Source organism: Aethalodelphis obliquidens, unplaced genomic scaffold, assembly GCF_003676395.1.
Source record: "Aethalodelphis obliquidens isolate GAN/ISIS:26980383/991018 unplaced genomic scaffold, ASM367639v1 scaffold50, whole genome shotgun sequence".
Lineage (NCBI taxonomy): Eukaryota > Metazoa > Chordata > Mammalia > Artiodactyla > Delphinidae > Aethalodelphis > Aethalodelphis obliquidens.
Genome location: NW_020837994.1, coordinates 10,758,150 through 10,785,266, shown reverse-complemented (window position 1 = coordinate 10,785,266; position 27,117 = coordinate 10,758,150).

Here is a 27,117-nt window from a genome sequence, read left to right as displayed (position 1 = left end):
ACAATGTTTTAGTTATTTTTTAAGACTTTATGTTTTTAGAGCACTTTCACAGCAAAATTAAGAGGAAGATACTTGCAGTGTATATATTTTTGTCTGTTTTCAACTTGAAGTTTTTTAAAATAAAAATAAAGTCTAAGTGGATAATCATAAATTCTCTTAGTTTAAAAGTGAGCATTTATATTACTCTTTTAAAATAATTTTATTATTTGGTTTTGATGTAGAAATAATACAAGTTTATGGTAAAAAAATATTATTATAAGCTAAAGATATGTTTGAAAAATATTAAAATAGCTATAATTCCACCTAGAAGTAACCACAGTTAGTATTTTGATACCTTTTTAGTTTCTTCAATTGACTCTGCATGTGTATCTTCAGAAAAAAAATGTAATATATTATAGTAACATGAGCTCACAGATGTACCTAAATATAAAGTATTGGTTATATGTGTCTGCTAGTGGGGAGTTAAGAATATAAAACTGTATTGCTTCTTTTACATTAACATTAATTATGAACATTTTTCTGTTAGTAAAATATTTTTCTTTTTGACATAATTTTAATGACTGCCAAATATTACTGTTTCTACAAAAACTCATCTTGTTGGACGTTTAGGTTATATTATTATTATTAATATAAACAGTACTGAAGTAAGTTTTGGCGTACATTAACCTCTAACCAGTTTTCTCATTAAGATATATTTTCAGGAAAGGAATCAGTGAGTGAAGGGTGTAAATTTTTTTAGGCTTATAACGTTGTTGTTCAGTCGATTTTTATTCAACAATTAATTATTGAACAGTTCCCAGATGCCAAAGCACTGTGTTAATCAATGGGGACATAATGGAAAACAAAAGAGATTGATTCCTGCCCCGTAGAGCTTAGAGTTAATTGCCAAATTGCTTCTAAAAGGACTTTACAAATTTATAGTCCTCCCATTCCAGGAGTGTGTGAACATGTCTTTCCTCCTGTACTCTTGATGGTTCTTTCTTTATAAAAAGCATTTATAAATTTGGTAAGCTAAAAATTGCATGCTGTTGCTTTTTTAATTTGCTTTTATTAGTTCATGAAGATGAATACTTTTCGTGTGATTGCAGCCAACTTTGGACACTATTATGGCATCTTCTATAACACGTAGCATAATGATAATACCCAGTTGGTAATTTAATACATGCTTAATTTGTTGACTGGATGGATGATAGGATGGATGGAAGGAAGGAAGGAAAGAAGGAAGGAAGGATATATATACAAATAGGCGAGTAGTTTCTGTTTAAAAGTTCTGATAAGGGACTTCCCTGGTGGCGCAGTGGTTAAGAATCCGCCTGCCAATGCAGGGGACACAGGTTCGATCCCTGGTCTGGGAAGATCCCACGTACTGCAGAGCAGCTAAGCCCGTGTGCCACAACTACTGACCCTGTGCTCTAGAGCCTGCAAGCCACAACTACTGAGCCTGTGTGCCACAACTACTGAAGTCTGCATGCCTAGAGCCCATGCTCCGCAACAAGACAAGCCACCGTCATGAGAAGCCCCTGCACCACAACGAAGAGTACCCTCGCTCACGGCAGCTAGAGAAAGCCTGTGCACAGCAACGAAGACCCAATGCAGCCAAAAATAAAATTAAATTAATAAAAGTCCTGGTAAGAGAAATTTCCACCTACCCTAAATATAGCAGGGTAGTTCTTAATCATCTTCATGAGTGATTTACGCCCCTTTTTCTCCTGTCACTGTAACTCTTCCTTGTGTCTGTTCTCTAGAAGGAAAAGAGCTGAATGCTCTCGTTTTCACGTTGCTGTAGGTGAGCAAGATTGAATTGAATGACAGATGAAAAGGTAATTAGTACAACAGATAGAAGTAGGCAGACCATCTGACTGTGTAAACAGAGAATTTGCTGAGGAGTGTAGTATGGTCATTAAATTGACAGGAAGAGATGTTGAAGAGGAAGAGTGATCTAACTGATCAGATGGGGAAGGGAAATATTCTGGAAATTTCCTCTCTATTTTATAGTATGTTTATATACGGTTAAGAATTTTATGAAATCTGTATGTAGACATATTCAAGGTTGAGTTGGATCCACATGTCTTAAAATGCAGGCAGTCTGCCCCTGAAAGTCAACCATAATATCTTAGAATGATTGTATGAAATTGTATCCTTTGAAACCACACCATTATTACATTGCTTATACCAATATTTAGAATTAAACTTCCATATGCAACAACTCTATGGACTCCCTTATCAAAACTAAGCACCTTCTGGCCATTCTTAAAAAAAAAAAAAGATGTGAAGCTAACGTATCAGTAATGTGAGGGCAGCTGTTTTCTAGTATAAGAGAGCACATCATTTTCAAAGGACTGAATGGAAAGGTGACAGAAAAATTGGTTGAGGACTGTAGGTAGATTAAGGACAGACACTCTTGAGTTTATGAAGGAGCCTAGCGTAACTGGAAGTTCCTTGTAGGCTTATAGTTATTATTTTTCCAATAAATGAGTCAAAAACAGGTAACAGTTGACATGATGATCCTGATCCCTTTTTGTGCAGAAGCTTCAGCCGATTTTTCATTACTCTTCTTCTTTCCTACCCCGCACTGCTCTCAAACCTGTTTTACAGTTCACTCAGTTTACCACGTTAGAATATCAGGAAGTCATCGTTAGCTTCATCACCTTCTACACCCAGGGCGATCACTAATTAATTGATGACTAGCTGATATAGAATTCTATCTTAGAGTGTCTCAAATATTTTCCCGTTTTACATTCACACTCTCAGGGCTTGAGTATAGATGTGCGTTATCGTTCACATAAGATATTTGCAAGCATCAGTGGCCGCCCAGATTCCTTCCATCCATTCTAAGTGTTTTTGTCGCCAAATTTATCTCTACACTCAGTTCCGTTCGTAACATTCATTAATTTAAATAATTGAACAACTCCAGATCACTTAAAAGTAGTGCACTTTAAATGTACTCTAACTTCTGGAGAAGGCTAGTATGTCTGGAAATGTTAATGGGTCGTTTATATGGGATAACGTGTTAAGCAGTTGTTTATTTTTTATTATAGGATTTTTCAAAGCCTTTGGGGTTTTATATCTCCTAAAGGCAAGTAGAGTGTGCAGAGCATTTCTTAAGTGTGTGTGATGATGAAATCTCTTTTTCATGGATACATGTTTACCAGTATCTCCCGAAACGTAGTTAGCCAAACACTAGTTTACAAAATAAAACTTGTTTCCCTAGCAAAGCATTAGAAGTTGTCTTCAGTTTGGCCCCAACCTGCATTACCAACCCTATCTCCAGCCACTCCTATTGTATTCTGGTCACACCCCACCATTCACTGTTCCCTGATTCCCTGAAGCCACCATGCAGTCTCCTGCCAAATCTTTTCTATGTATCACTCTGTCTATAATGACTCTCCCTGTTTCTGTGTTTGGTAAAATTTCATTCATCATTCAAGGATCATCTCAAGTGTTATCTTCTTTAAGCTTTTCTTTCTCTGTGGTCCTACTTTTCACTTAACAGTGTGCTTGCTTACATTTCTGCTTCATTTACCATATTGGAAGCTTTGGGAGAACACAAACCATGCCTTATTTATTTCTGCATCTTTACTGCTAGGATAGGGCCTGACATATTTTTTGAATGATTGAAAGAATGGTATCTTTAAAAATTGGTAAAGAGGAAATAGAGTGGTGTTAGGCAAGGCATTCTAGCGGGGTACTTCTTTAGGTAATACTGTGATCAGGTCCCTCTATCCTATTTTTGTCTCTCTTAAATCCCAGATAGCCATTCTGATAAGTATCCAGAGGGAATTGGGACTAAGAAGCTGACTCAGATTGGCTAAAATATACATGACATCACATTATGACAAAATCATTTATTTCAGTGAAAAATGTAATTGTCAGATGAATTGAAACACCCATGTTCATAAAATTCATCTGTTTATTCATTCACAGAGATATATTGATCATCTGTTGATGTTCAGACCTATTCTAGAAAGTTGAAAATATAGCAGTAGATACAGTTGGCAAGATTTGGAGCTTATATTGAGAAATACATAAAATTAACAAACAAATAAGACTACTTCAGATGGTGACATACTATAAAAAAAATAAACTAGAGCAATGTGATATGGCGGATAGGTTGGTGGAAGTGGGACTTCTTTGGATAAGACAGTAAAGTAAGAGAAGGCCTTAGTAAGGAGGAGACACTTGAATTGATATTTAAAAGATGAAGGTGGAAAGGGGACAATCTTACGACAATCTTCAGGGGATGTCACAAATAAAATACAACATGTTCAAGGACCCTAGGGTAGGAACAACTTTGATATGTTCCTGCAACAGAAGAAGCCTAGTGTGGAAAAAGAGAATATGGGGAAGAAGGACAGGAATGGAGGTTGGAGACTGAGGTAAGGCCAGGTCATGTAGACTTTGGAGACTGTGGAAGTGAGTCTGAATTTTATTCAAAGTTCAACAAGAAGCCATTGGGTTATTTTAAATAAGGACATGACATGATCTAATGTACATAGTGAGATGAGCTGTGGAAGGAGGGGAAACTAGTTAGAATGTTATACAGCAGTACTTCCAAGGGAGAGATTACGATGACTTGACTGAGTAGCAGTGGTTGTGAAGATCCACTGTGTGAATTGAGGATATATTTTGGATATAGAGCAGGAAGATGGATTAACTAGCGTGGGTTTATTTGAGCCAGAATATAACAAAATGAGACAGATAAGAAGTCAAGGGTAACTTCCAGGTATTGGACTTCTTTCTTTGGGGGTCAAACCATCTTCAAAATTTGTTAATTATTTTAACTCAGATGTCCAGATTCCTTCCCACCAGTAAGGTCCTAGATTGATGGACAAAAGCTTAACCATCTGACTTCCCTTTTACTTTGCTTCCCTTCTTGACCCCAAACCTCCTCCCAAACTTCTGGTTGATACAGTTTTTTCTTTAGAGAGGATAATGTAGTCATTAGTTCTGCTGGCCTGGGTGTTCTTTCATTCCTTTAAGGTAGCCTTGTGTGGCTGAGTTTTGATCTTATTAGGGAGATCATAATTTACCTCGTGTTTAAGTTGGAAATTGGAAGGGTATCTTAATAAAGTCCCCAGATATTTACCACAAGGCAATAGATCATGGCTCACCAAATATCCGATGTTGACCCTCCTCTTCCTCTTCAGCTCTGGCCTTGACCCCTCTGTCTAATACTTTCATGAGAAAGATATTTGAAATTTAATACAATTTAATATGTTACATGATGAATATCATTTACCTAGGAAAGTCACCAGGTAAAGAGAGTCTGGATGGGATGTTGAGGAGGACATAAAGTAATCATTTGACCCTAAAGAAAACTATTTTAATTTCTTAGAGTATATGGTTGAAGCCTATGGTCTCCTTGCCCCCTTTTATTTCTTACTTTTCAGTTGAGCTATGAGATCATGAGTATATCCCTGGAACACCATTTATTGGATTTATTAGAAATTGCCCCAAATATGAAGGAGAATTGATATAGGAAATTGAGACCATTTAAAATGGAATCCTCTCTCAGTTTCCTACCATTAAACTTCAAGTAACAAAATGATGCCATAGGTATGTGTCCATTGTTCGTTCTGAACCTTTTATTTTAAGAGTTGATGCTGGTTATTTTGCTGATTAAATTTCAAGAGTGTTTTTGGAAAACAAACAAACATTTTTCTAAGAGTTACTCTTTCTTTAAGCTTCAGTTTTATTTCAAGACAGTAATGAATGAGTTGTATTTTGGGGAATAAACTTCAGCCAGTGGGAACAGATAGTCCCTTCATATATTCCAGACCAATTGACTAAATTGATGTAGAAATTGATAAATCATATTTTGTAGTATCTGAAAGTATCCTCCTATTATGAGCTGCCTGTAGCTATCATGGCAGCAGCCTGTCATAATGTCCATTATCCCATCACTAAAATTACTGTATTGTCGACCCCATGGTAGCACTGGCCTTGACAGAGTGAATGAAGAGTCTGCTAAACAGTTCCTTGTTTCATATCAGTCTGTAACTGTATATTGCAAGGGCCGAGGTTTAATTCATACCTCAGCAGAAATCACATAGTGACAGGCTATGCTAAGTGATCTGTCTCTTCCAATTTGGACTCATGCTTGAATTTCATAACTCAGAGGAGAGTGAGTGAGTGAGTGAGTGTGCTGCAGTGGAAAAATACAGAACTGGAGGTCAGGAAACTTGGGTACTTGTAGCTGGGCTACTCTGGACTCTTTGAATCACCCTAGTCAAGGTTCAGAATGTTAGGGTCTACCTCTCAACTGGAGGAAGTTAGAATAGTTAAAAAAAAAAAAAAAAACGAACACAAAAACCATGATTTATACATTTGACCGTCAACTCAGATTGATTCATGATGGCGCTATGGACCATGGTGCTAAGAAGGATGGTGAGGCTGCATCAGGCCCCTCAGGAAAGAAGACAGTAAAAATTAGCACAGTCAGCCATGAATTAGAAAGAAAACAGTGTGACCCTAGATCTCTAATTTCTTTGATAGCCCTGGCATTCAATGTTACCATGTGCTTCATGGGAATGACATAATTGTAATAAATTATGATAGTAGCTACCATTTGTGAAGTTTTTCTTATATACCATTATCTTAATTTAATTTAACCTTCAAAATAATGCAGGAAGGTAGGTCATCTCATCCCCATTTTATAGATGAATAAATGAACTTCTAGAAGCAAAGTAACTTGCCTTAGTTCATACCTCTAACAAGGACCAGATTTATGGTTGGAACTCAGGTCTGACCCCAAAGGGCCACTCCTTTCATTGTCCTCTACAGGTTCATATGTAAGCCTGCATTTGCTGATGTTGACTTGACTTATGAGAGGCTGATAAGCATGAAGTTGTCAGAGAACTAAACTTATTTAGGTCTCTACACAGTTGAAAATATAATCATTATGGATCTCTGCAAATTGAATAGGTTTGAGAATGAAGTAGGAACAATGTAGTTTTTAAAATAATTTACTTACAGATATTCTGGAAGCTCTGTTTAATTTTTTTTAACTTCTTAAGACTTCATAATTTCTTAATGGGAGTAAAGATGTCAAATTCTGGGATGAGTAAAACTTTTTAGCCTCCTTTGAAATTTGGAAGACAATTGAAGATGATTTAAGGATAACCCTCACTCCCAAGCTCAGGGTCCAGTGTGTCTGGTGTAGTTGTTCCCTCCAACAGAATGGAGGACGGACCTGTCACTTATCCCACACGATAGGTGACATTCAATAAGTCCTTCATAAATAATTGCTGAATAAAGAAATAGGATATTGCATTCCTAAGTTTCATCTCTTATTTCTACGGTAGAGAACAAGAGATGTTCTTCAAAAAGCTAGCTCAAGTTACCCACTTTTACTTATGCATAATGACTTTAAGATATAAACACATACGACTCAATAAATTAAAAACAGAGTGCTTGTTTAGCAAGATGAACCTGGACCAGAGTTAGGCAGGCAGCTGTGATTTTTCAGTGCTGCTTTCTATCCACTAGAACTTGCCTCCTATCTGGTTACAGGATTACATCACTAGATGAATCATGTCATGTGGTATCTTTCTTGAACCCTTTATGTCCTAGTCTGTTATATAGGCGCTATTATGTGCGTATTCTTTTTCTGGTGGTGATGATGTCGGCACAGGGAAGGAGGGAGAAGCTGGTATTTTACAGGAGGTTTGTATCTTTTTTTTTCTGCAGAACATCTAACTATTGCATGACTGGGAAAATTTGGCTTGTCTCTTAGACAATGCTTTTTAAATTAGGTGTGATTATTTCTGATGAGTTCTAGATTGGTCACATGGTCATCTCTTCATCTCAGCAACAGCTGAGCTTTAGCGTATCCCTCTTACTGGAACTCTCATTGTGCACCGCTTCCCCCCAGCCTCCGGCCCTGGGCCTTTATGATGTTTTAAAGTTGTGATTTCAAAGTAAGGTATGTTGGCCTTCTGTCTTATATTTCTTAGATTATAAGGGAATTTAGAAATCAATAGTGAATCAAGGACTAAATCTATTCACAAGGATCTTACCAGGAGTATTGGAACAGTCTTTAAACTGGCCTTTTGCCTCCAATGCACCACAAAACCCATCCGTTTCAAGCTGTCAGAATATTTCTAATACCCCCTCCTCCCACAAAATGTCTTGTCATTCCGCTTAAAATCCTTCAGTGGCGTCACACTGCACATGGGATACAGTCCAAATTCCTTAAAGTGACAGAGAAGCCCCATAACCCACTGACTGACCAACTTTAAACCTTAAAACCAGTTTCTCCTCCATTTTCCTTCCTAAGTACATTACTCTCCTGAAAAAATAGTGTCACATTTTGAATACACTATGTGCACTCTCTTGTTTCCAAATTTCATTCTCTGTCAAGTTTGAGGAGGCTTAGTAATTAGCACCTTTTAAAAATTTTAAGATTAAAACCAGATAAGACAGAGGTGCCAGATTCTGATAGAGATTTTTTTTAAATCAAATGTATTATTGCTAAAAGCTAGGTTGGAGGAGGTGGCTATGGCAGGCTGTAAAATGGGTTTACCCAGATCCTCTGAACTCTTGATTTACCCCCATACCCCAAACTGCCAACTTCTGCAGAGCCACAGTCTGCCTTGCTAAGCTTACCTTATAGCAAGAGAGAATGCAAGGCTCATGCAGCTTGGCCGGCTCCCAAGAGGAATAAGTGAGCTGAGCATCCCCAGTTCCTTTTTACAAACTTAGCCAGCATAAAACTTCCTTCTCCTTGTGGGGATGGAGAAGGAGATCCAGAGCATGACACTGGGGAAGTCTTTCTACTTGAAACCAATACTCTGAGCCTGGGAAACCCTTTATTCCCCTGTCTTTCTGTGGCATTCTGGCTACCCCTGCCCATCCAGCCTCAACGATATTTCTTTTTGTCTGTAGCTTTTCCTGGTCTGCGTATTCCCCATCTCCCCTAGACTCCTAACCAACTTAACTATGTTATTTTCCATTACACTCCATGTTCACTCCATTATAGTATGTGATGTCAATTTAGTGAAATGATTAGCTGGTCTGTGAAATCCTGAAGGTCAGGGGCTGTGTTATGCTTCACCAATACCTAAGAGTGAGTTTAGAACCTTGTGGGCACTTAATAAATAGAGATGTTTTCTAAACTACGTAGAAGGAAACTAAGTGAAAATTACTTACTTCGATGACCGCTTACTAGGTGCTAGCTGGGATGGAAAGTTGTTCCTGTTAACTCACCTAATCTACACATCAACTCTGAGAAACTGAAGGTATTACTCTCATTTTTCAGATGAAGAGAGAGGTTCACAGAACTTTGCCTAACTATCAGTGGAGCCGATATTCAAACCCAAGTTGGCCTGTTGTTCTTAGACGAACCCTTATACCTCCCTGATCCCTGGGTTATCTGTAAACTGAGATTGTTTTTCAGAATATAAATTAAACAGATATAAAAGTCATAACATAAGGGCAAAAATCTCACACTCGTGTTTTTTAGCCTTTTAAAATAAGTTTTTAAATAGATAAGGGGGAGTATATATTTAGAAGTTAGCATTTCAATATTGACTTTTTAATGCTTTCACTGCGGAGACCTTATGTCTCATATCATTGAGAAGTTATTAATGTAAGTTATACAACGTATGAATGGGTAACCCAGGTAGACTATAGGTTAGCTGTCAGTCAACATATTTAATTTTAAGATTTATGCATCGCCCATTTAATCTTATTTGGCAGTATTCCTTCTTTTTTCCTGACCTCATTCACTCTGTATTATCTTTATCTTTTTCCCATATATCTTATTGGATTTATGTCTTTAATCTGATATATCTGAGCTCACCCAGCTGACCTCCAGTCATTTTAGTCAATGTTTAGTTGTATGTGATAAAATCTACCTCATCTTCAAAATATTCGGAGTAAATTATAAGGAATTATGAGATTTTCCTGGATCATTTACTGAGCTGGTTGCTAACAAATTTTTCTTAAATGATAGAACAATAATAACTGATGTGTATTGAATGCTAACCCTGCGACGAGTATCCTGCTAAGTGCTACGTATGCATTTTTTTCTAGAAATCTTCACAACAACTGTGTGGGTTAGTCACTAGTCTTCCCCATTTTCAGATGAGACAACAAAACTTCAGAGAGAATTTAAGCAACTTACCCATGGCAACACTGAGTGGCAGCGTTAGAGTTCAAGCTTTTGCTGACTCACTCTCAATTCCTGCATTTTTACACTGTGTTACCAAAAGCATAATTCTCACTTTCTGGAAGCTGAGCATTGCCTTTAGAGAGAGACAGAATTGAACTGAATTCTGTCTTTACAAATAAGCTCTGCGACCCTAGCTCTGTTACTCAATCTCTCTACCTCCTTTATTTGCCTGTGGAATGGGCGCAATGCCTATATCATGGGATTACTTTATTAAAAGCCCTAGTACAGAAGGAGCTTAGTGTTGTACCTGGTATTTGGTGGATGTTCAGTAAATGCTAAATCCCTTTTTCTTTCCCTCACAGAGAAAAATAATACTCCCTATGTTTCCAAAGCTTTTCCATATTTTTTTATTTGAGCCCCTAAGATCCCTGGTTTAACAAGGATTATTATTTCTGTTTTACAGTAGAGAAAATAAGGGCTCAGAAAAGTCAAAAGGCTTAGTTTTGGTCATACACATCTTGTCAGGAACAGAGCAAGGGCTTTATGTTTCTCACTCCTTTTCAGTACACAATATTTACCTCTCGAAAAACAAGTACACTGAAGGCAGAAGGAAGGACATCGATAAAATCTAAAAGGTTCCTATATGAAAAAATGTTCTGCAAAAAGATATTTGCTCAATCTTCTAACCCTCCTTTCCCTGAGACGCAAAAATCTAGAAAGAACTCAGGAAGGAAGGGTAAGATCCATTAGGAAGATTGTTCCCTTTGCTCAGCGAAGGCCATAATTGAGTTGACATTTAATAGTATTTGCTTATTTCAGAGCTGCAGATACTCAGCTTTTAGTGAGGACTGTTTTGTAATAGGTTAGAGGCTACATTGCATATTATCAGAATGAGTAAACTTAGTTGCCAAGAGTGATCTTGCTGATCCTTGTTAATGAAAAGCAGGGAAGTCCCCTTATAAAACGCATTGCTAAATGATGGATCTGTTTACCATTGCCTGTTGACCATCCAGCAAATGGCACTTTGAAACAGACTTTCTTCCTTTGATCACCACGTAGCACCCTAAAATTCTTAAAACATATAAACTGGAAGTAGAAATGGTTAACGCAATCTGCTCAGAGTCCTGCAGTTTGCATTCAGGCTTTCCGAACCATTCCCATCCTCTTACTCATCATGCAAGTGAGACAGTCATGTGTGGATGGATCATCTCCCATAATTATCTAGGATTCTCTCCTTGCTTCTCCACTGGGCTCCGGAAAGTTGGAGGGTGATAGTAAAAGATTGCTTGTGAATCTGGACCTTAGGGTAAAGGCTCACTTATTTAGAATGATAATTTGCTCCTAGCTCTGGACCTCGAAAGATTACTTTTATTCATATTAGGATAGTGAGTCACATCCCATTCCCCATGAGCTGGGATGCAGAGCCCACTTTTCTCTCTACAATGTATAGGAGACTTAAATCACAGTTTCTTTTTCAATCCCCCACTGATGGTACAATATGGGATTTTTCTGTATTAAGAAACATGGGTCAGTAAAGGCCAAGGTTTGGTTGATTCTTGTAATTTTCCTAATTCCATCACAATAGCTTGGGCCAATATTCTTTAATTCCAGTTCTGTGACTTTACCGTAGAAGTAGTGTTACCTAATGGCTGTGCTTTTGTCTCCTGTGTTTGAAAGAGCAATTCTTTTGTTACATTTGAAAGGACTTAAAAATGAGAAACCTAAGGATTAACTTTAATTAGATATAATGATTAGAAGCTCTTCATCACAGCAGTTTTCCTTTCGTTATGAAAGGAAAGTTGACAGTTTCTGTTCAATTAATGTTCATTGAAATGTTTTTTAAATGAAATTATTGCTGAGTAAAAGGACATCGAAAAGCATATGACATGATTAAGGGCCTTGCTTTTTGACTTTTTTATGGGGAAAGACTGCTGATTTAAAAAGAATCCTGAAGACAACAAAACATTATATTTCTGCACAGGAGTAATATTTAAGTCCCAGTGCTTGTAAAACTGAATATCACAAAAGCTTCACCCCACTCTAAGTGTTTGCAATCCCCATGCTAACTGACCTTTGATCACATCAACATAGTTCAGTGAAATCAAATTTGCAAGGCTTATTTTGGTGAAACCCATTATTTGTGATGATGGTGCTGGACTTTCGACTTTGGAATAGTTTACCTGTTACTGTCTTGACGTCATAGTATAATTTCAAATGATTTAGTTCATTTAATTGGGGGTTTTGCCATTGATGTATTAGCATTCCATATGCAACTTCATTTTGGGATGAATAGGCCAGAACCTCATGAGCGCTGAGATTAAATGCTTTCCATGACTCTGAGACTTGGATTTATCTCTTGTTCTAGCAGAAAATCACCTGGTTCTTGTAAATAAATCCTACCTGAACTCCCTGCATCTGCAGTACTTACCTCTCTAGTCTCTTAACAAATAGCTGTAAATATTCTTTCAATAAAAATTATTCTCTCCTTGTAGATTTTTATTGCCTAAAGTATCAAACAGATATTTATCATCCTTACCCTGGAAGCCTTCTGTACTTTCTCCTTCCTGATAGCATTCATGGTATTAATGATAATAATATTGATGACACCCAACATTTATTTATTATTACTTATTCTAAGAAGTGTTATGTATAAGTAATTCATTCAATCCTCACAATAATCCCAAGAGATTGATAACATTATTGTTCATTATTATGATTCCCAATTTACAAGAGGGGAAACTGAGGCTTGGCAAGGTTAACTAATTTTCCCAAATTTACTCAGTAAATAATTAATGCAGCAGACACAGACCCATTTATTGTCCCCCAGCAAGATTTTTTATTAATTGCTGTTGTTCCCTGCCTATAAGCTTTACTAGAATCAAGGACTGTCTCCTTCTTTATACTAGTTTTTCTTAATCCAAACTCTATTCCTTTGCTTTTTATTTTTTTTTGCGGTACGCGGGCCTCTCACTGTTGTGGCCTCTCCCGTTGCGGAGCACAGGCTCCGGACGTACAGGCTCAGCGGCCATGGCTCACGGGCCCAGCCGCTCCGCGGCATGTGGGATCTTCCCAGACCATGGCACGAACCCGTGTCCCCTGCATTGGCAGGCGGACTCTCAACCACTGCGCCACCGGGGAAGCCCTCCTTTGCTTTTTCATCTAATCCTTGCCCCTTGCCTGCCCTAGTAATCCAGGCTTACCTCTTATTGGCTCTCACCTGACCCCAGTTGTCTCACATAAGTTAGAAACCTCAAAGTCATTATTAATACTACTCTCTCCTTCCATGTGAAATAGACCAATAAGATATTTCTGAGTGTTTGCGCTTGTGCGCGTGTGTGTGGGAGAGGGAACGGGAGAGAAAGAGAGAGGGGGAGGAAAGGAGAGAGGTGGAGATAAGGGAGAAAGAAAAGAGAAAAAAGGGAGTGGGAGAGGTAGGGAAGGAGAGAGAGGCTGAGACAGAGAGACACTTATGCAAACAGACTAAAAGATGTTGCTACCCAGTGGCGATGTATCGATTAGAGGAAGGAAATGAGAGGGCAAACTTCCAGGGAGCTTTACTTTAGGGCCATTTTGATATCTTAAAAGAGTTGAGACAAGAAGTGAATCTGTAAAAAAATTCTTCGGTGTTAACAGAGCAAAAGAATATTCCTAAGAAGACCAATGCTTTAGTCTTGGCCCTGCCACTATCTAATTGCATAATCATAGGTACATCAGTCTGGGTCTCAGTTTCCTATCTGTAAAATGGGCACAACCATCCCAGCCTCATGGGATTGTTTTAAGAATCAAATGAAATACTTATATGATGAAGAAAAGGTAATGGAGATCAGATTCTTGAAGTGCTTATGAACTAGTGAAATGATAAATATCTGACATATGGACAGAGCTTAGCATTACACAGAAATAAAAATATGTTTAGGTAAAGAAGAAAGTTAATAGCTAATGATTATTTATTGGGTGCTTATTTTATGTTAGTCACATAAGCCGACTCATTTAATCATCGCAACAACCACATGGCATAAATACCATTCTCAAACCCATTTTACAGAAGAGAAAACTGAGGTCCAGCATGTAGAGTAACCTGATCAAGGTCAGACAGTTAGTTAAAAGGCAGTCTAGCTAGGATTCTAGCCCAGGAGATCTGACTCCAGATCTTATACTCTTAACTATCTATCCTCTCTGCCTCTTCCATGAGCTGGGAAAGAATAGGCATTGCTTGCAGAGGAGAAGCCCTTTGCTGCCAGTAAGGAGATTCTACCACCACAAAGCCCACCAACACAGTTCCTCTCCATGGCTGAAGGGCACCTCTGTGTCAGGTTTACCTCTCAACAGTGTACCCTCCCCTCCCTCAGCTACTTCCATATTGGCTATCAAAGCACTTAGGCCATTAAAAAACGTTTGGAAAAAAAAATTGAGTAACTGTGCTGTATAAATCCTGCTTTTCAAAACCTTGGAAAATAGAAGTGTATTAGGCATGTTGAAAGTGCAATTTAAAAGACTTTCTATTTCCAGCTGAGATTTTTCTGCTTGGGTATGCTTAAGCAACATGGAAATAAAAGATTTCAATCAGGTATCCTTAGAAGTTCTTTCACGTTCTAGTTAATTCGGCAATGCCTACGTTAAGATCAGAGTATCTTAACCTGTCATGTGATTATTTTTCTCTAGGCCCTTTACTAGAGTGGACCACAAGGCTAAGAGTACCATAAAAGCAAATTCATTCCCGAGAGTTATTGATTTTTTTTTCCCCTCTTGCATTCCTATTACAACACGAGAAGCCCTAACCACCTCCCTCTTATATTTAATATGCCGTGATTTTTAAAAAGCATCGTAGTGAGGCGTCACCGTAAGCCACTGTGAGGCCCTGAGCATTTCAGCCTTTGAGACAGTGCTAGGTCTATATTACTACTGCACATACTGCAAGGACAAAATGCAGTGGAGAACTTGGAAGGGAGAGAGGTTAAGTAATCTGAGAAGGTTAAAAAATGGTAATGGTAGTAAACTGATCTATGCTGATAAGAACTGAGAGTGTTAAAACCTAAGTTCAAGTCCCATATCAGCCATTTATTGATAGTGTGATTTGCATGCCTGTCATTTAACCATTCAGTGTATCTGTTACCTCAGTTTAAAGTGGCTGTGTTAATTCTGTCTATACATACACCATAAGGTTCTTGCAATAACCAAATTCATTCATTTATTCAACATACATTCATTAAACACCTATCTCATCGCTAGACACTGTACGTACAGGTGTAAAATGATAAACAGAAGAACTCTACTCTATTCATAATAGGGTAATCCAACAATAATCTAGAAGTCACAAAAAAGATTTATAAACTAGGTTCTATGAAAATCTATGATGGAATATCCTGATCAAGGTCTAGGGCAGAGGTTATTAACTGGGTATGATTTTGTCCCCCCGGGGGACATTTGGCAATGTTTGGAGACCTATTCGGTTGTCACAACTCAGGGAGGGGAGTGCTACTGGCATCTAGTGGGTATAGGACAGGGATACTGCTAAGCCTCCTACAATGCACAGTAGAACTGAGATTTGAAGGATAAGTGGGAGATAATTCTGGAGAAGAGGTGGGAGAAGATTTGAGGCAGGGTAACTAGCACTGACATGAGAATGCACTTCATCATAGCCTAAGTGCTAGGAGCAGGCCTGTGGTGCTGGGGAAAGGAGTGGGGGGAGGTAGCACAAGATGACACTGGTGAAAGACCAAGGGGTGGGACCATGCAGGGCCGGGAGGGTCATGCTGAAGTGGATATTGTGGGTTCCTGTGCATCTGCCTTGAGCAACTGAGTGGAAGAAGCTGGGATTTACCGGATGAGGAAATGAAAGAGAAGCAGATTTGAGGGGGAGGAAGGAGGATAAGAGCTCAGAGTTTGAAGGCGTTTCCGTCTGAGATGTCTGTGAGATATTTGAGTGCAGATGACCAGCAGGCAGCAGGATATCCAATTCAGGAAAGAAATCTGGGCCAGGAATATAAATGAGGTATCCATTGGCATACTAATATTTAAATGAGTAAAAAGAGAGAGGGTAAAAAGTAAAAGGAAAGAGAATTCCTAGCTGTGAAAGTGCTTTGTCTTTCGAAATATGCTTTACACATATAAGGAATTCCTGTTATTATAAACATCAAGTACAATGCTTTTAACATCCATCCATTTATTTAACAAACCTTTGCTCTCCTTCGTTATATGCTAGGTAATGTGCTAGGGCCTGGGGTAAAAAGATGAATAAGATTGACCTTGCTCTCAGAAGGAGTCAAGAAAGCAAGTGGGTGGAGGGGAGACAGAAAATTCTTTTCTTTTTTTTAATCTTTTATTTTATATTAGAGTATAGGTGAAAAACAATGTTGTGTTAGTTTCAGGTGTACAGCAAAGTGATTCAGTTATACATACACATGTATCTATTCTTTTTCAAATTCTTTTCCTATTTATGTTGTTACATAATATTGAGCAGAGTTCCCTGTGCCTATACAGTAGGTCCTTGTTGTAAATTCTTAATACTGTCCTGTAAATGAGTTTGTGTAGCTTTCCTTCTGTCAGGAGAGTCCAGAGGAGAAGGGCTGAGGTCTCTTGAAGTGGGCAAAGATGAGGAAGACAGATTTGATCTGCCCCGTAGTTCTATCCCGGGTTGGCCCTAGCTTTAACTCTGGCCTGAGGTTTACATGCTGTGACCTGGCATTCGGTAGAACTACGTTCAAAGAAGACCTGTTGCCCTGCCTGCTTCAGTCAGCTTCTCTGGGATCCTCTGCTTTCTCTCCCTTATAGAACTGGGCTTATGATTCCAGACTGCAGAGTATATGGAATAGCACTTTACCACAATGACTTGCATCTCTTAAGCACATATGAAATATACTGACTGATTGATCAAATATATAGCACACTTCTCTATTGTAAGAATTCTGGTATCCCACAGGTCATATCACGCCCTCTGGAACACTATTGCATACGGTAAAATTTCATGCTCTCTTTTATTTTGGTAAAGTCGCATGAGTCTTACCCCATCAAAAAAAACAAGTGTCACTCTTCTTAAATAGGAGAAAATAGGTCAGATACGAGCTTTTGATAAGAGCCATGGCCAAACTCACCAGAGATCTTTGGAAATACAGAAGATTTGGGTAAATATACTAACATATGTTTTTGAAGTTTTAATATGCTTTTATCTATTTTAGGCCCTATTAATAAAAATAATATCAAGTGAACACTGAAAGAGTCTATGATGTTCCAGGCTCTGTGCTGGCGCTGACTGTACACTGGCTTCGCTTTTCTGATCCTACAGTTTACTTGGGGAGACTAGAGATTAAAAGTAAATAAATAAATATATTCCATTAAGATAGGAACCGTGAAGGAAAGAAACAGGGTTCAGGGAGAAAGAACATTAGGAGGATACACACTTAGACTGGGGTGTGGTTGTCAGGAAAGGTGAATCTGCAAGTACCTAAGTATTTTCCGATCAGTGGTCAAACGTGTGTTGAACAAAGAGCCGAAAAATATGAATTTATCTTAGGTCTTCTTTCTTTATTACTTACTTACTATTTAATTCTTACTTATTAAATAAGTTAAAATAAAGTTAACTTCACAAAGAATAACTGTATGCTAGGCTCTGCTCTAAAGTTTTATAAATATTAACTCATTTAATCCTCAACAGTCCTATGAGATAAGTACTGTTATCATCTCTACTTTATACATGAGCAACAGGAGCAAAGGAGAAACTAAGGAACTTGTCCAAGGTCACATGGCTGGTACATGGTGAAGCAAGTTACATTAGCCTCTGTGGACCTATTTATCTGTAAATTGAGAATAATACTTTCATGGGAATAAGATGGGTGCTGCATGGGAAAGTAATTTTTTAAGAAGTACAATGGTAGATTTCTATCTTTATAATTTTAATGCCAATTACAATGTCACTATTACAATGATGTAGGCTCTGAATGTGAAATATTATGAGGAAACCAGAAATGTTAAGATGGAGGAGCCTACCCTCAAGAGTTTACTGTCTTACTAGAGAGATTATCAGCATACACGATAATGTACAATTCAAAATTGCATGGGATATTTTTGCTAAATTTAAGGCCATAGTTGTAAATGCTTAGTTGAGAGAAAAATGGGATTGTTGAGGATTAAAATCTATCCATAGATCACTGAATTATAGCTCTGAAAGACACTTGAGAGATGATTGAATCTAACTTCTGTATTTTGTAGATGAGTAATTGAAGCTTGTCACAGCAAAATGACTGAACCAAGATCTTACTGCTAATTAGGGCAAGAATCATAACAAAGAGTAAGGCCCGTGGATATGAAATCTCAGCCCTTTCCTCTAGTTAAACTTTTTTATATTCTTTGCTTCCCTTCCTGCGGGAAGGTCAGTGCTTTCTAACCCCCTCTCCACCTTGGGCAGATGGATCAAACTACAAGATTAAAACATTAAATGATAACAGAAATTGTCACTTTGGATCAAGTCCAGGAGATTGAGACTTTCTGATGGTTTTTCTAGGAACTTTTTAAGGAAATTTTAAAAATGGCTTCAGTGAAGTCTATTGATATTCCTTCCATGAACTGCACATATTTAAGATGTACAAATTGATGTTTTGACATGTGAAACCATCCATTCACGATAATGAACATATCCTTCACCCTCAAAAGTTTCTTCATGCCTCTTTGTAATCTCTTCATCCAACTCCCTCCCCCTGCCCATTGTACCTCCCCATTCCTAGTTTCTCCTTTCTATCCCTATAGGTTAGCCTGCACTTTCTATAATTTTATATAAATGGGACCATACAGTGTATATTATTTCTCTTCTTTCATTCAGCATAATTATTTTTAGATTCATCCATGTGTTATGTGTATCAATAGGTCATTCCTTTTTAGTGCTGAATAGTATTCCATTGTTTGGATATATCACAATTCACTCATCCACTCACCTGTGGTTTCCAGTTTTTCGCTATTACAAATAAAATTGCTATAAATATTTGCATATAAGTCTTCGAATAAACATATGCTTTCATTTCTCTCGGATAAATTTCTCTTAAATTTCTCTCTCATTTCATTCTAGGAGTAGAATGGCTAAATCATGCTAGGTACATGTTTAAATTTTCAAGAACCACTGAACTGTTTCCAAAGGGAAAGTAGCATTTATATTCCCACGAGCAGTGTATGAGAAGTCCAGTCTTCCACATCTTTACCAATTCTTGATATGGTCAGTCTTTTTTAATATCATTCATTCTAATAATTAGTGTATTTTAATTTTTATTTCTCTAATAAATCACAGTGTTGATACTCTTCCACATGCTTGTTTGATACATATATATCTTCATTGATGGTGTCTGTTAAAATGTTTTGCTCATTTTTAATTGGATTGTTTTATTATTGAGTTTTGAGAGTTCTTTATATACTTTAGAAACAAATCCTATGTTAAATATATAGTTTATAAGTTTTGCTTGCATTCTATGACTTGTCTTTTCATTCTCTTAACAGTGTTTCAAGAAACAAAATTTCCCATTTGTTGATGTCCAATTTTTCAATTTTTTTCTCTTATGGTTGTGCTTTTGGTGTTGTATCTAACCCTTAGATCAGAAAGATTTTCTATGTTTTCTTTTAGAAGTTTTATTTAGGCTTTACATGTAGGTCTATAATCTATTTTGAGTTTATATGTAGTAAGAGGTATACATCAAAGTTTGTTATTTTGCATATGGATAGCTAATTGTTCCAACATCATTTGTTGAAAAGATTACCTTTTCTTTATTGAACTGCCCTTGCACCTTTGTTGAAAATCAGTTTGCTGTCGATGTGTGGGTTGATTCCTGGAGTGTCTATTCTGTTCCATTTGTTCCGTGCTATTCCAAGTTGTTTTGGCTACTCTAAATTCTTTGAATTTCCATATGATTTTAGAATTGGCTTGTCAGTTTCTCTAAAACAAACAAATAAGCAAACAAACAAATAACTTTGTTGGGGTTTTGACTGGGTATGCATTGCACTGAACCTATAAATTAATTTTCAGTGTATGACATCTTAAAAATAGTGAGTCTTATTACCCAAGAACTTCATATCTCTCCATTTATATGTCTTTAATTTCACTGAGGAAGCGTTTGTGGTTTTATAAATTTATCCCTAAGTATTTTATATTTTTTATAAATTTATTTTTTTCACCTTCCATTTATGTATTGCTAGTAAAGAGAAATACAGTTGGCTCTTGCATACTGATCTTGTATTCTGCAGCCTTGCTGAACTCATTTATAAATTCTAAAGTTTACTTTAGATTCTATGAGATTTTCTACATAGACAGTTATGTCAAATATAAAGAAAGATACTTTTATTTTTTTCCTTTCCAATATTTATGTCTTTTTCTTGACTTGTTAACTGTCTAGAACCTTCTAGACAATGCTGAACAGAAGTGGTGAAAAGGGACATCCTTATCTTGTCCTGAGATTTTTTTTTTTCTTATCCAGGAATTGATACTGGATTTTGCAAAATGTTTTCTCTGTGCCTATTGACCATATGGTTGGTTAGTTGTTTGGTTATTTTCTTTAAATGTTTGTAATACGATGAATTATATTAAGTCATTTTCAGAGGTTAAAGCTACTTGATTATGATGCGTTTACCCCCTTTATATATTGGTGGATTCAATTTGCTAAAATTTGTTTAGAACTTTTTTCATATATACTAATGATGGCATATGAATATTTCCTTTTCTTGTAATATCTTCATCTGGCTTGGTACCAGGGTAATGCTGTCCTCAAAAAACAAGTTGTGAAGTATTTTTTCCTCTTCAGTTCTCTGAAAGAATTCGTATAGAATTATTTTTTTTTCCTTAAATAAAATTCATGAGACGGCATCTAGGCCTGGAGTTTCCTGGTGGTTAGGTTTTTAATTAAAAATTCCATATCTTTAATAGATATATGGTATGGCTATTCAGGGTACTTATTTTTCTTGAGTGACCTTTGGTAGTTTACATCTCTCAAGGAATTTGTCTGTTCCATATACGGTGTCAAATTTATTGGCATAAAGTGGTTTTTGAGATTTCCTTACTAGTCCGTTAATGGCTGCAGAATCCGTAGTGACGCAACCTCTCTTATTTCTGATTTTGATAATTTATTTCTTCTCTCTTTCCTCACTAGTCTTGCTAGAGGGTTATAAATTTTATTGATATTCTCAAAAAAACTAGCTGTTAGTTTTATTTATTTTCTCTATTTTCCCTTCTAATCTTTTAACTTTTCTGCTTTGTGATTTTAATTTGCTATATTTTTTTATTTTAATAAGGTGCAAGCTGAGATCATTAATTTGAGACCTTCTTTCTTTTCAAATATAGGTGTTTAGTGATATATATGTTCCCTTAACTACTGCTTTAAAGACATCTAACAAATGTTGATATGTTGTGGCTTTATTTCATTCAGTTCAAAATGCATTCTAACTTACTTTTGATTTCTTCTTTGACCAGTGGGTTATTTAAAAGTGTGTCATTTAGTTGTAAAATATTTTGGGAATTTTCAGAAATTGTTCTATTGTTGATTTCTAACTTAATTTTACTATGATCAGAGAATATGTTTTCTTTGACTTGAATCCTTTTAAATGTATTAAAATTTGACTTATGGCTCAGAATATGTTCTACCTTGGTAAATGTTCCATGAGCACTTGGAAAGAATGCTGTTGTAGGGTGAAATGTTTTTTAAAGGTATATTAGCCTAATTTGATGGATGGTTTTGTAAAGGTTTGCTATATCCTTATAGATTTTGCCTGCTTATTCTATTAATTATTCAGAGTAGGATAATAAAATCACCAACTATAATCATGAATTTCTCTATTTCTCCTTGTTGCTTTGGTTTCTCCAGAAAACCAATTTTATATCCTCAATTCATCAAGTCCACTGGGTTCCAACTGGATCCACTCTCCTGCAATGTGGCCTAGACATTCAAGGTTGTAAAAGGGGCAATCATAAGACTTATCTTGTTTGTTTCCTGTCTCTTAGAGTTCACTACCTTTTGTTCTCTGATGTCCATTTTTGAAACTCATTGTGTCATATATTTTGTTCAGTTTTCTTTTTCCAGATAGGAATGTAAATCTAAGCCCTGTTACTCCATTTTTATTGTCATGAAGTTATATTTAAACCAATCACTAGCAGAAAGCATTCAAATGCAGACCTTTTGAGCATGACAATAGTACCAACCATATAAAAGGTACTTTCAGACACTCTGAGGCCTGTAATCTAATTTAGAGCATGGCAGTATATTTAGATATGATGGACATATGGCCTAGTGACTAAGGGTTTAACAGAAAAATGGCAGCCATTACATATCAGACATTGTGCTGGCAGGAAAAAAAATACGTACAACATTCTACTTTGTGGGCAGAGGCAAATGCACACTGAGTGGTTCTTGAAAAGAAGCAGAGAATTGAAATTATATAATATTTATCTTTGTACTGTGTGTTTCTAGCACAGTGCTTAGCACATAGTAGAGCTCAATAAATGTTTGTTAAACTGAGCAAAATTGAATTATGTCAAATATTAGATCGGGTAAGACTCGTGGTGGACTCTATTTGAATACCAAAGGTAATAGACTTTAGAACTTATAGAAGTGATGGGACATGAGTGCAAAACACGCTATATGCACCTAATAAAAACTAAATAGTTAAGCAATATGGCCTAAATGATTGAGCCACCTAAATTCTCCAAAAGTATATCAATGTTCCTATTTTAAAGAGTGAGGAATAAATATATGAAATTTACTATCTCATGAGGTTTAGTTTCCCCGAATTTATGCACACTGATGCTCTAAGAATTAGTTAAAGCTAAGATTGATTAGCATTAGGAATAGGAAGCTACTGACTTTTTATTCAAGAGTAATAATTTTATTCAATAATTGTTACTTGGCTCCAGTAACAGTCTTGAGTATTAAGCTTTCTTGGTGTCATGTTCTTTCCAAAACACCAGTAATGATCTTTCCCACTCTGTGCCTTTGTTCTACCTTTTCTTACTCAGGAATGTCCCCTATCTAACTCTGCATGTCCAAATTTTACCCTAACTTCAAGCTCTAGCTAAGTGCTAAATCTTCTGGAAGCTGCCCTAATTTTCCCAGTTAATGTAACTTTTCTTCTTCATTGTTTTGTGAATAGTTTATACTACCTCTTTTATGGCACGTATCCTTTTTTAACTTGTCTTTTTGTTATTTGTGCCCATGTATCATCCCTTCAGTTAAACTCTAAGTTCCTTAAAGACAAAATCAACATCTGATATCCATTTGCCCGTAATACAATGAAAAAGTATAGCACATGGGAGATGCTTGATATGCTTGTTGGACCAATAAATAAATGAATGAATGCATGACTCCAGGGGCATTTTTTATGTAGAGGTCCTACATGCAGAGACTGTGGATTCTCTACCCTTTTGTGAAAGAGTAGGAAAGAAGGACCTTTTAAAAGATGCTGCTTAATAGTCCAAGGCATGACAGAAGACCCAGAGGTTGGGGTCTGGAATAATGATGAACATTTGCTCAAGGAATTCAGAAAGAATAGATTAGAATTTTGGAGGATAACTTAGAAAACAACTTTTATTTTCCTGTTGTTTGATAAATATGGAACATCTACTAGTGAAGGAATATTTTCTGGGAGTTGTGGGCTGGCTGGTTGACAGTGCATGAGGGAGAAGCATGTGGCTGGGGCAGATGGAAGAGTATAAGGGCAGGAATGAAGGCAGAGGAGGGACTGTGGGTGTGAGTTGAACAGAACACCATGAATGAGAAAAAGAGAAGGTTGGTTGAATTGATATGGAAAAATAAACTGTCTAATGGCAATAACCTTATGGTGTGTACTCATGAAATATTAAGGAAAAACAATCTCCTTACAAATTAGCCCAGGTAGAAATTTTGAAAGATCACTTCTACTTGCAATTCCTTCAATTCCAAATTGAAAAGTAATTGAGACAAGGGGAAAACTTTGCCTTTGAGACTTTCACACCACCAAGTCATTAGTATGAACTAATCCACCATCACCAGGGTACAAATGCAGAAAAACTAGGTAACCCAAATCATGAAGCTCTTCTAAAAATAATACAGCAAAAATCCTTCATTTATGTTATCACACTGTTTCCTACAGTTTGTACCTTCTTTTACACTCCTTGGATTTTCTAGGTCAATTAAAAGCACAATTTATTCATTATGCTGTGTGTTGCCCTCAGTTTACCCCTGACCTCTAGAAATACTTGAATAAATATCCCCATTGTTGGCTGTGTAACTAGCCCTGAGAGCATAGATTCCTTTGGAACTTCAAAGTGCTCAGCACCTTACAAGGTGCATTACCACCTGCCTCAAGGATCCCACAGAGTCTGTGGGGCAGGGGGGAGGGAGGAGGTTAGTAGAGCCTTACCTTGTAGGCTTAAGTTAAGGAACACTCAGAATGTGTTGCTATATTCTGTTGTTCAGATTTTATTTAGTGCTTTTACCTTTTTTGTTAAAGTGTGCAAGCAATTTCTCTGGGATTAACACGTTCCAGTTATGTGTAGCCCACTCTCAGGTCCCAAGAATATGTGAAGGTTCAATTCTCCTGGCATTATTTATGTAAATTCTACCTGGAAGAAGAAATAAATGTGACTCTTACCTAATATAGAAGACAAGAGAAAGACCTTCTAATTACTCTTAAATTTTAATATAAATATTTGACTGCATTTTATGCTCACGAACTTTCTGGCTAGTCTTTAGAAATAATCCCAGATAAATAACTGTAGTTAATAAAGGCAGTAATACTCTCTAGATGGAAAATATATCACGTCTAGATCATAACTAAACTGAGAGGAGAGTTGGATATATTAAATGACACTGTGAGAACGCATGTGTTTCACACAGAGCCGACAAGTGTACACACCTGCCTATGTACATATATGTGCATATGTAACCCACCCCTTCAATTTTACTACTTTTCACAAGCTGCTCAAATTCTACCTCCATGGCCTGCCACCCAGATCTTCTGGTGGAAATATTTTTTTACATCTCTCTCCCTCCTACTTCTTTCCCCCCACACACTTATGGTATGTGCAGTTTCGCCAGACCCATGTAAAGACAGGGGAACACTGATGGGATTGCTTTTCACAAGTGTGGGAACGAAAATCCTTCCCAATGAAAACATCTGTCTCTGTTCAAGTCATGCCCAGTTATCCCCCAAAAGAAATGTTCTGATTAACATTTTTTTTTAAGTCTTAAGATAGCAGTTTGTGTAGCAGATCTAATTAAGAAGTTTATGTAACAGATCTGCAGGGGTTTTTTTTTCCTCCTTCAACTGGGTTCTTTGAGCTCAGTTTGAGTGTTACTAGCTTTCGCCATGCAGCGGCAAAGTGCTTCCCGGGCTGAAAATTATCAGCTTCTGTGGGATACTATTGCTTCCTTAAAACAATGTGAACAAGCTATGCAACATGCATTTATACCGGTAAGGAAAATTTCCTTTTATTTTCCTAGGGATTCTTTTCTTTTTCTCCTATTTTTTCTTTATAGCTATAGATAAATGGCATGTATTCTATGTATTTAAAGATGTGGTATCTTCTCTGTAGTTCTTGTTTGGGATAAACATGTCTCTTTTTGCTCTGTGTGAAATCTGAATTATTAATATGGTCAAATATTGATCAGTGAGAAAGAGTAAACAGTGGTCCAAGCAAACTTATCCCACTGAAGATAGTAGGTTCTAATAGTAACATGTACTAAAGAAAGGGCACAAGATTGATATTCTTCATATTAATATTTGAAACAGCTTACAGTGTATGTTTCCTGGTTGGTTCCCCCAAAGTACTTAGAATGGCTTGAATATCTTTTGCAGTGGGTTTGATACATAGATCAGGAAGCCAAAAGTTAGTTCTTATGTTTCGATTCTTTGCTTATCCAAGTAAAATCTACCATAAAACCTCTTCTGAAAAGCGATTGTTCCTTTAGTAGTAACATACCACTTAGAGATTTGTAAAAATGGCTTAGAAATTTGTAAAAAAAAAAAAAAAAAAAAAAAAGCATAGATATATAAAATCAATTAATTGAGTCAGTGTCATTGTGTTTTCCATTGCAGATATAATATTTGTGCTTATAATTATACAACTAGAAGAACCAGGCTGGCTACATTTGATAGGCTGAGGTGGGGTAAATGGGACTTGGAAGAAGAATATAAAAATATTTGCTTCTTTAAATAGATCTATTTTGAAGGATTGAGCTAATCTATTCAAAATAAGAGAACACTCTTAAAAATTAAGACCTGCAAAAAATTATTTGGAATTCCTTAAGAAAAACATTATTTCTGACATAGAAATAGTTGGATTCAATCTTCTTTGAAATTCAAGTTATTTTCAAGTGGCTCAAGTCAGATGCCATATTTTTCTCTGTAACTGGGGAATCACCTGTTTCAAAGACTGTACTATGTTTAAAGTTCTTCTCATTGAATACTATTCTCTAATTGGATCTCTGTAAGTTGATCTTAATTGTTAAAGACATAAAACATATAATTTTTGCAAGGATTTAAAACACTAATGGTGGGAAGCTTTCTAAATCAGATTAAGTTATAATTATTCTGCTCTGAACTGGAATCTGCTGTGTATAGTTTGCTTCTCCTATCTTTATTAAACTCTTCCTCCTTTGTTTTAACAAGAAGATTATGATACCCCTTGTGGAGCTCTTGTGTCTCCTCCTTCGGAGAGCTTTCTCTGGCTAGGCAGAATTATTTTCTTCTATCTCGGTTCCTTGTATGCACCACTGATTTATCACCCAACATATTTTATTGTAAGTATTTTCTTTTCTGTCTCTCTAATTATATTGTAACTTCTTGGAGCTAAGGAGGAAAGGAAAGTAAGTTGGAGAAAGGAACTGATACTTGTTTCTTTTCTTATTTTCCTGTCTCGAACTCTTTGAATATAGGCAGCATCTATTCCTAGGGTCTAACACAGTGTTTGGCAAAACAAAGAGTGCTTGGTGAACATGTGAGGAATGAATGAAATCAACTAATGAGAGTCTCCAGTTCCAGCATTTCTAGTTACTACCTGGCAG